The sequence below is a fragment of the Salmo salar genome, chromosome ssa12 (assembly GCF_905237065.1).
Source record: "Salmo salar chromosome ssa12, Ssal_v3.1, whole genome shotgun sequence".
NCBI classification, from domain to species: Eukaryota; Metazoa; Chordata; class Actinopteri; order Salmoniformes; family Salmonidae; genus Salmo; species Salmo salar.
Window position 1 is genome coordinate 16,343,818 of NC_059453.1, and position 10,505 is coordinate 16,354,322.

General features: G+C 50.9%; 1 non-coding gene across 1 annotated transcript; it reads left to right on the forward strand.

Annotated features, from left to right (window-relative positions):
• Positions 1 to 4,079: 4,079 nt before the first annotated feature.
• LOC123725756 (U6 spliceosomal RNA) lies at positions 4,080 to 4,186 on the forward strand. Its single transcript, XR_006758270.1, has one exon. It is a non-coding gene; the product is annotated as a U6 spliceosomal RNA (small nuclear RNA).
• The last annotated feature ends 6,319 nt before the right edge of the window (positions 4,187 to 10,505 follow it).

The following is a 10,505-nucleotide window of genomic DNA, read 5'->3' on the forward strand; positions in this document are numbered from 1 at the left end:
AAGAGTGGAGAGAGAAAAGAGGGAGAAAAAAGGGAGAGAGAGGCAAAGGGAGGATGAGAGGGGGAAAGGGAGAGAGCAAGAGGGGGAAAAGGAGAGAGGGAGAGAGAAAAAGAGGGGGAAAAGGAAAGAAGAAAAGAGAGGGGGAGAAGAAAAGGGGAGAGCAGGAGGGGGAGAGAGAAGAAAGGGAGATAGAAAAAAGGGATGGGAGAGGGGGAAAGGGAGAGAGGAGAGGGAGAGAGAAGAAAAGGGGGAGAAAAAAGGGAGAGAGGGAGAAGAAAAGGAGAGAGGAGGGAAAAGGAGAGAGGAGGGAAAGGCAGAGAGAGCAAGAGGGAGAAAGTGAGGGGGGAGAGAGAGAAGAGAGAAAAAGGGAGGATGAGAGGGGGAAAGGGGGAGAGAGAGAGTAGAGTGAGAAAAAAAGGAGAGAGCAAGAGGGGGAAAGGGAGAGAGAAAAAAGAGGAGAGGGAGAGAGAAGAAAAGGGGGAGAAAAAAGGGAGAGAGGGAGAAGAAAAGGAGAGAGGAGAGAAAGGCAGAGAGAGCAAGAGAGGGAGAAAGTGAGGGGGAGAGAGGAGAGAGAAAAAAGGGAGGATGAGAGGGGGAAAGGGGAGAGAGAGAGTAGAGTGAGAAAAAAAGGAGAGAGCAAGAGGGAGAAGAAAAGGGAGAGAGGGGGAAAGGGATGAGAGAAAAAAGAGAGGGAGAAAGGGAGAGAGCAGGGCAAAGGGAGGGAGAAAAAAGGGAGGGAGGGGGAGAGAGGAGAGTGAGAGGGGAGAAAGAAAAAAGGGAGAGAGGGAAAGGGAGAGAGAAAAAAGGGAGGATGAGAGGGGAAAGGGAGAGAGAGGGGGAAAGGCAGAGAGGGAGAAGAGAGGAGAAGGAAAGAGGGAGCGGGAGAGAGGGAGAAAAAAGGGAGAGGGAAAAGGAGAGGGAGAAAGGGAGAGAGGGAGAAGTAAAGGGAGAGAGAAAAAAGGGAGAGAGCGGGAGGGGGAGAGTGGCGAGTGAGAGGGAAGAGAGAAAAAAGGGAGAGGGAAAAAGGGAGAGATGGGAGAGAGGGAAAGGGAGAGAGGGAAAGGGAAAAAAATATGGGGGAGGGGGTATAGGGAGAATGGAAAAAGTGGGAAAATATAAAGGGGAAAATAGTGGGAAAAAAATAGGGTAGGGGAAATCCAGGAGGGGAAAATAGTGGGGAAAAATATAGGGGAGGGGAAGGCAAATCATTTTCCCCTCCCCTATTTCAACCCCCCTATTTTTTCCCCCATATATTTTCCACAGCTCTAATTTGGCCCTCCCCCTATGCTCCCGTCCTCATATTTTCCTCCTATTTCCCCTAACTACCCAGCCATGGACTTCCAGCAACCCCCTGAAGCCATTTAGAGCCATACCGGAATTTGCACCTGGTAACCCGCTCAATTACCAGGTGCACATCTGGACTTAGTCTGTGGAACAAGAGCTGAACATCGTGCAATGAGAGAGAATTTGGACTCGGTTTTCTGATTTCAAAAAATTTATTTTTCTCTCCTCACTCCCCCTTTTTCTCTCGCTCTCCCTTTCTCGCTCTCCCTTCTCTCCCTTTTCCTAACTCCCCTTTCGCTCCTTATTCTCCCCCTTTTCTCTCTTCCTCTTTCTCCCTTCCCTTTTTCTCTCTTTCTATTCCTTCGTCGCTTCCTCCTCCTCCCTTTTTCTCACTCCACTTTTGTTCGCTTCCTCCCCTTTTCTCTCCTCATTCTCCACCTTTTTCTCACTCCCCTTACTTTTTTCTCTCTCTCCCCTTATCACTTCTCATTCACCCTCTTTTTTCCCTCTCCCTTTCTCCCTTTTTTTCTCTCTCCCTTTACTTCTCCCTCTCTCCTTTTCCTCTCTCGCTCTGCCTTTCCCCTCTTGCTCTCTCCCTTATCTCGCTCTCTCTCCCTTTCCCCTCTCCCTCTCCTCCCTTTTTCTCTCTCTCCTCTCTTCCCCTCCCTTTTTCTCACTCCCTTTGCTCTGCTCTCCCTCTCTCGCCTCTCTTTCCCTCTCTCCTTTCCCTCTCCCCCTTTTCTTCTCCCTCTCCCTTTCTTCTCCCCTCTCCTTTTCTTCTCCCCCTCTCCCTTTTCTTCTCTCTCCTCTCCTCTCCCTCTCTTTTTCTCTCTCCCTTTCCCCCTCATCCTCCCTTTTTTCTCTCTCCCCTCCCCTCTCATCCTCCCTTTCCCCCTCTCCCCTCCCTATGTCCCTTTCTTCTCTCTCCCCTCCTGCTCTCCCTTTTTCTCCCCTCTCCCTTTATTCTCCCTCTCTCCCCTTCTTTCATTTTCCCCTCTTTTTCTCTCTCGCCTCTCCTTTTCCCCCTCTTGGTCTCTCCCTTTCCCCCTCTTGCTCTCTCATCCTCCTTTGCCTCTCTCCTTTTTCTCCCTCTCTCTCTCTCTCTCCACTCTTCTCTCTCCCGCTCCCACTTTCCTTCTCCTCTCTCTCCCTTTCCCCCTCTATCTTTTCCTCTCCCTCTCCTCTCCCCTTTTTTTCTCCCCCTCTCCCTGTCTTTTTTTCTCTCTCCCCCTTCTCTCATTTTTTCTCCCTCCCTCTCGCCTCTCTCTCACATTTACGTCATTTAGCAGACACTGTTATCCAGAGCGACTTACAAATTGGTGCATTCACCTGATGTTGTCCAGTGGAACAACCACTTTACAATAGTACATCTATATCTTTTGGGGGGGAGGGTAAGAAGGATTACTTCATCCTATCCCAGGTATTCCTTAAAGGAGGTGGGGTTTCAGGTGTCTCCGGAAGGTGGTGATTGACTCCGCTGTCCTGGCGCCGTGAGGGGAGCTTGTTCCAGCATTGGGGTGCCAGAGCAGCGAACAGTTTTGACTGGGCTGAGCGGGAAATGTGCTTCCCCAGAGGTAGGGAGGCGAGCAGGCCAGAGGTGGATGAACGCAGTGCCCTTCTTTGGGTGTAGGGACTGATCAGAGCCTGAAGGTACGGAGGTGCCTTTCCCCTCACAGCTCCAAAGGCAAGCACCATGGTCTTGTAGCAAATGCGAGCTTCAACTGGAAGCCAGTGGAGCTCTCCCCTGCTCTCACTCCCCTTTCACTCATTTCACTGCTACAAGTGTTTGTGGCTTTTTCTCCCTCGCCCCCCTTTTAAACTTTTTCTCTCACGTATTCTCTCCTCTGTCTTTTTACCTTAATTCCACTTTCTTTTTCCTCTCCCTCCCTTTTCTCTTAACTAATTTTCTTTCCCTTACCTGCCCCCCTCTCTCACCACCAGTTTTAAAAACTCTTATTGAACCACACTGGCAATGTGTCAACATGAAAGTTGAAACAGTCACCTTCCGCCACATATGAATATCTAGTTCTCTGTCGCTCTGCTGTTTCTCTCTGTTCTAGTTCTCTCTGTCTCTACTACTCTTCTGTGTCGCCCTATTCTGCTTCTCTCGCTACTAAATGGGGAGTTAGTTATAAGTGTCTTTGGCCGGGCCATGTTGCAGAGAGCGGGGGAAGGGTGGGGAACAAAGACCAGGGGAAGAGCAACTCAAACCAGCAGGGGAGGAGTCCAAAAGCTTATTACACTACATTTTAGTCTAGAATCATTCCTTAAAATAATCAATTAAATGTCTCTACATCTATAACTAAAGTCAAAATGTCACAAAAACAGCAGTTTTTACAGTTGTTCACTTTCTTTCTTACCACATAAGGTACAAGATTTTAAAATCCCCATGTTAGGGTATTGTTGGCGTAGGCTTCACAACATTTCCCGCCACGTCTGTGTGTGAGGACCTTTTGTGAATGCAGCGCCAGAGAGTGTCGGGTTTCAGTGAGTGGGTGGGGTTTTGTGCGAAGGCTTTTGTTACGTCGTTATGTTCTACCCTATCAACGTCCTAGACGGGACAGTGTACTCGCATATCACCCAGCATACATTGCAACTCTCTGAGGCAGAGGCTAGAACATTACAACACACAAGGTAGCCATTATTATCCCAACCAGGTTCATGTCCACACAATATCCTGTGGGAATCTTCTATGGGTGGTTTTTTGAGCCTCTGAAGGTCTGTTTGACCCCAACCAGGATCCGAAACGTCAGGGGGTTGTGCCTATATATGAGGGCCTCTCCTATGTCTGTATTGTGCTCGCTTCGGCAGCACATATACTAAAATTGGAACGATACAGAGAAGATTAGCATGGCCCCTGCGCAAGGATGACACGCAAATTCGTGAAGTGTTCCTTATTTTGACCCCTTTTGACCCCTATATATAATGTTTTGGGGGGTGGGGCATCCACCTTCCTCCTAGTATTACCTGTAAAATATTTTTTAAATACTATTGGAAATTGTGCCACAATGGCAGTGACTTCATGTTAATTTTGTTCCATTACTCCATCTGCAGCCACATAGCGTTATTGCATCCATTGGCTTTATCACCGACACTGTCAGCCAATCCAATGACATGGGGGGGAAGAGAAAAAGAGGGAGAAAGACAAAAGGGGGAGAAGAGTGGGAGAGAGTGAAAAGGGCGGGATAGAATTCAAATGGGGTGAGGGAAAAGGAGGGGGAAAATAGTGGGGTGGAAAAATATAGAGGAGAGCAAGGGAAATATGGGAGAGGAAAAGTGGCAGGAAATAGGGGTCGGAAGTGAAATATGGGAGGGGTAAATAGTGGGGTAGAGGAAAATAGGGAGAAGACCTCCAGCATTCCCATAAAGGAATAAAAACATTTAAAAAATTGCACGGTGCATGGCTGGACAGTCTGGAGCAAAAGCTGAAAATAGTGCAACGAGAGAAAGTTGGACTGTCGCTTTTTTGGAAGATTTTTTGAAAAACGCCCAAAATGGCCCGGGTGGGGGGCCCACTACCCACCATGGACCCCAGCACCCCCCTCTAGGCATTAAAAACCATTTAAAAAAATGTTCACCTAGTAAGATTGAAAAAGGGAGAGACAAATGCGGAAGAGGGAGAGGAAAAAAAAGAGAAACCAAAAACAGAACAAAGAGAGGGGGGAAAGGGAGAGAGCGAGAGAGAAAAAGGAGAAGAGAAAGGGGGAGAAGAGAGTGGGAGAGAGGAGAGAAAAGGGAGAGAGGAGAAGAGAACGGGAAAGGACGAGAAAAAAAGGGAGGGAGAGGGAAAGGAGAGAGAAGAGAGTGAGGGGAGAGAAAAAGGGAGGGAAAGGGAGAGAGAAAGGGGGAGGGAGAGAGGAAAAGGAGAGAGAGAGAAGAGGGAAAGGGAGAGAGAAAAAAAGGGAGAGGGAGAGAGAAGAGAGTGAAAGGGAGAGAGGGGGAAAGGACGAGAGAGGGAGAGAAAAAGGGAGCGAGAGGGAGAGAAAAAGGGAGCGAGAGGGAGAGCGAGAAAGAAAAATTGAGAGAAAAAAGGGAGAGATGAGAGAAGGGGGAGCGAGAAAGAAAAATTGAGAGAAAAAAGGGAGAGATGAGAAGGGGGAGAGGAGAGAGGGAAAGAGAAAAAAGGGAGACGAGAGATACGAGCATAGAAAAAAGGGAGAGGGGAGACCGAGAGAGAGACAGGCAGAGAGAGAGGAGAGGGAAAGGCAGAGAGAGGAGAGGGAGAGAGGGAAAGAGAGAGAGGGAAAGAGAGAAAAAAGGGAGGGAGAGAAAAAAGGTAGGGAGAGAGAAAGGGAGAGAGCGAGGGAAAAGGAAGAGAGAGCAAGGGAAAAGGAGAGGAGGGAAAGGAAGAGAGAGCAAGAGAAAGGGGAGGGGGAGAGAAAGGAAAAGAGGCGAGAGGAGGGAAAGGAAGAGAGAGCAAGGGAGGGGGAGAGAAAGGGAAAGAGTGCGAGAGAGGAAAAGAGAGAGAGAAAAAGGGAGAGAGGGAAAGGAGAGAGAAAAGAGAGGGGGAAAGGGAGAGAGAGAGAGAGAAGGGGGATGTCATTGGATTGGCTGACAGTGTCAGTGATCAAGCCAACGGATGCAATAGCGCCTATGTGGCCACCAGATGGATGTTAATTTTGTTCCAACACCTCCATCTGGTAGACACATAGCGCCATTGCATCCATTGGAAAGGGAGAGGGGGAGAGCGCGAGAGAAAGGGAGAGAGCAAGAGAAAGGGAGAATGAGAAAAATTGATGGACAAAGAGAAAGGGAGAGAGAGCGAGAGAAAGGAAGAGAGCAAGAAAAATTGATGGACAAAAAAATAGAGAAAGGGAGAGGAGAGCGGGGAAAAGGAGGAGCGAGCGAGAGAAAGGAAGAGCGAGCGAAGAAAGGGAGAGCGACGAGAGAAAGGGAGAGAGAGACGAGAGACAGGGGGACCGAGAGACAGGGGAGAGAAAACAGCAAGGGGGGAAAGGGAGAGGAGCAGGAAAAGGAGAGGAGAGTCGAGAGAAAGGAGAGCGAGCGAGAGAAAGGAGAGGAGGAGAGAAAGGGAGAGACGAGAAAAGCGAGAGAGAGGAAGAGCGAAGAGAGCGAGAGCGAGCGAGAGAAAGGGAGAGAGAGCGAGAGAAAGGGAAAGAGGGAAAGGGAGAGAGAAGGAGTGAGAAAAAGTGAGAGAGGAAAAGGAGAGATCGAGGGAAAGGGGGAGAGAGGGAGACCGAGAGAGGGAGAGAGACAGGGCGAGGGAGAGCGAGAGGGAAAGGGAGAGAGAAAATGAGGGGGAGAGGGAAAGGGAGAGAGAGAGAGAAGGGGGATGTCTTTGGATTGGCTGACAGCGTCAGTGATAGAGCTAATGGATGTAATAGCGCTACGTGGGCCACCAGATGGATGTTAATTTTGTTCCAATACCTCCATCTGGTGGCAACATAGCGCTATTGCATCCATTGGAAAGGAGAGACGGGGAAAGGGGTAGAGAGCGAGACGGGAAAGGGGTAGAGAGCGAGACGGGGAAAGGGGTAGAGCGAGACGGGGAAAGGGGTAGAGCGAGACGGGGAAAGGGGTAGAGAGAGAGCAGCGGGGAAAGGGGTAGAGCCGAGACGGGGAAAGGGGCAGAGAGAGAGGAGACGGGGAAAGGGGTAGAGAAGAGCAGACGGGGAAAGGGGTAGAGCGAGACGGGAAAAGGGGCAGAGCGAGACGGGGAAAGGGGAGAGCGAGACGGGGAAAGGGGGTAGAGCGAGACGGGGAAAGGGGTAGAGCGAGACGGGGAAAGGGTAGAGAGAGACGGGGAAAGGAGAGTAGAGCGAGACGGGGAAAGGGGTAGAGAGAGGCGAGACGGGGAAAGGGGTAGAGAGAGGCGGAGAGAGGGGAGAGAGAGAGCGGAGAGAGAGAGAGCGGGAGGAGAGAGGCGGGAGAGGAGAGAGCGGAGAGAGAGAGGAAGGGGAGAGAGAGAGAGGGAGAGAAGAGAAGGCGAGAGAGCCGAGAGAGAAAGGGAGAGAGAGCTGTATTATTGATATACCGCGATCTTATATACATGTTATTAAGCGACATCATCATGTAAATTTCTATATTGATATTAGTTTTTATTTTGCAAGATGGGAGAGGAAGGCGAGAAAAACGATGGGAGAGGGGAAGAAGATCGAGGGGAAGGGAGAGAGCGAGAGAAAGGGAAAGAGGGAAAGGGAGAGAGAAGGAGTGAGAAAAAAGTGAGAGAGGAAAAGGAGAGATCGAGGGAAAGGGGAGGAGGGAGAAGGGAGAGGAGAGCGAGAGGGAAAGGGAGAGAGAAAATGAGGGGGAGATAAAGAAAAATAGAGAGCAAGAGAAAGGGAAAGGCAGAGAGAAGAGAGGGAGAGAGGGAAAAGGAGGGGGAGAGAAAGAAAAATAGAGAGAAAAGGAAAGGCAGAGAGGAGAGGGAGAGAGAGAAAGAAAAAGGGAGAGGGAAAGTTACAAACAGTTGTTGCAGAGAAAAATATGACAGAGAGGGAGAGAGATTCTTTGGACTGGCTACAGTGTCAGTGATAAAGCCAATGGATGCAATAGCGCTTATGTGGCCACCAGATGGATGTTAATTTTGTTCCAATACCTCCATCTGGTAGACACACAGCGCTATTGCATCCATTGGAAAGGGAGAGGGGGAGACGCGAGAGAAAAGGAGAGAGAGCAAGAGAAAGGGAGAGCGAGAAAAACTGATGGACAAAGAGAAAGGAGAGAGAGGAGAGAGAGAGAAAGGAAGAGAGCAAGAAAAATTGATGGACAAAAAAATAGAGAAAGGGAGAGGAGAGCTTAGAGAAAGAAGCAAAGAGAGAAAGGGAGAGCTGAGCAGAGAAAGGGAGAGCGAGCGAGAGAAATGGAGATTAGCGAGCCAGAGAAAGGAGAGCGAGCGAGAGAAAGGGAAGAGAGAGCCGAGAAAGAACCAGAGAAAGGAAGGGAGGGGGAGAGAGGCAAGGGGAAAGGGAGAAAGTCGAGAGAGGAGGAGTCGAGCTATATGTTCCAGCGAGAGAGAGAGAAGAGAGCAGAGAGAGCGAGAGAGAAAAGGAGAGCGAGAGAGACCAGCAAAAGGGAGAGAGAGCGAGCAAGAGAAAGGGAGAACGAGAGAGGCAAAAAGGCGAGAGGAGAAAGAGGGAAAGGGGGAGAGAGAAAGAGAGCGAGAGAAAGTAGAGAGAGGAGAGGGAAAGGGGAAGAGAGAGAAAAGAGCGGGATGGGGAGAGGGGAAGAAGATCGAGGGGAAGGGAGAGAGCGAGGGGGGCAGGAAAGGGAGAGCAGAAAAGGAGAGAGCGAGAGAAAGGGCGCAAGAAGTGCTAGACCGTATTGACGGGGCGATCATATCAGATATCTGGTTCATTCCCGTTCGTTCTGTTCGTCGCCGTTCCTATTTGCTCTACGTTAAGCCGGTATTCGTTCTTGCCTCTCTATTTGATTCGCCCTTGTCCATCCGTATTTTATCTGACCTCTTTCCATTCGTTATTATTTGCATTCTGCTCTGCCATTTCCATATTTGTCCTCCTGTTCTCGCATCGGTTTCCCTTCGTCGATTTGCGCCCTTATTTCGGCGTTCGGTCGCCGGTCTCCTGCTGTTATACCGTCGAGAGATAAAAGGGAGGGGAGAGAAGGAGAGACAAGAGAAGGAGAACAGCGAGAGAAAGAGAGAAGGGAGAGAAGAGAAAGGGAGAGACAGCGAGAGAAAGGGAGAGACAGCGAGGGAAAGGGAGAACGAGAGAGGGAAAGGGAGAACGAGAGAGGGAAAGGGAGAACGAGAGAGGGAAAGGCGAGAGGAGAAAGAGGGAAAGGAGGAGGGGAGGAGAGGGAAAGGGGGAGAGAGAGAAAAGAGCGGGAGAGAGGGAGAGAGAGAGAAGGGGGATGTCATTGGTGGCGACAGTGTCAGTGATAGTTAATGGATCAATAGCGTATGTGGCCACCAGATGGATGTTAATTTTGTTCCGAATACCCCATCTGGTGGCAACATAGCGCTATTGCATCCATTGGAAAGGGAGAGACGGGGAAAGGGGTAGAGAGCGAGAGCGCAAGACGGGAAAGGGGTAGAGGCAGCCGCAGACGGGGAAAGGGTGAGAGCGAGTCGAGACGGGAAAAGGGTAGAGTGCGAGCGCGCGAGACGGGGAAAGGGCTAGAGACGACCGCGGACGGGAAAGGGGTAGAGAGCGAGCGCCGAGACGGGGAAAGGGGTAGAGACGAGCCACGAGACGGGGAAAGGGGTAGAGAGCGAGCGCCCACGAGACGGGGGAAGGGGTAGAGAGAGAGCGCGCGACGGGGAAAGGGGTAGAGAGAGCGCGCGAGACGGGGAAAGGGGTAGAGAGAGAAATTGAGGGAGTGAGCGAGAGGGGGAAAAAGGGAAAAGGGGAGAGAAAGAAAAATAGAGAGGCAGAGAGGGAAAGGCGAGAGAGACGGGGAGAGAGCGAGGGGAGAAAGGAAAAGGAGGGGGAGAAAGAAAAATAGAGAGCAAGAGAAAGGGAAAGGCAGAGAGAGGAGAGGGAGAGAGGGAAAAGGAGAGAGAGAAAGAAAAAAGGGAGAGGGAAAGTTACAAACAGTTGTTGCAGAGAAAAATATGACAGAGAGGGAGAGAGATGTCTTTGGATTGGCTGACAGCGTCAGTGATAAAGCCAATGACGCAATAGCGCTATGTGGCCACCAGATGGATGTTAGACTTTGTTCCAATACCTCCATCTGGTGGACACATAGCGCTATTGCATCCATTGGAAAGGGAGAGACGGGGAAAGGGGTAGAGAGAGAGACGGGGAAAGGGGTAGAGAGAGCAGACGGGGAAAGGGGTAGAGAGAGAGCGAGACGGGGAAAGGGGTAGAGAGAGGCGAGACGGGGAAAGGCGCAGAGCAGACGGGGAAAGGGGTAGAGCGAGGCGGGAAAGGGAGATGCGAGACGGGGAAAGGGGTAGAGAGAGAGCAGACGGGAAAGGGGCAGAGAGAGGGGACTGGGAAAGGGGTAGAGAGAGACGGGAAAGGTAGAGGGCGGAAAGGGGCAGAGAACGGGGAAAGGGGTAGAGCTAGACGGGGAAAGGGGTAGAGAGCAGCAGAGGGGAAAGGGGTAGGCGAGGCGAAAGGGGTAGAGAGCGAGACGGGGGAAGGGGTAGAGAGCAGACGGGAGAAAGGGGCAGAGAGCGAGACGGGAAAGGGGAGAGAGCACGGAGAGAGCGAGACGGGGAAGGGAGGGAGGGGGGAAAGACGCAGAGAGAGCGAGCGGGGAAAGGGGCAGAGAGGGCGAGACGGGGAGGGGTA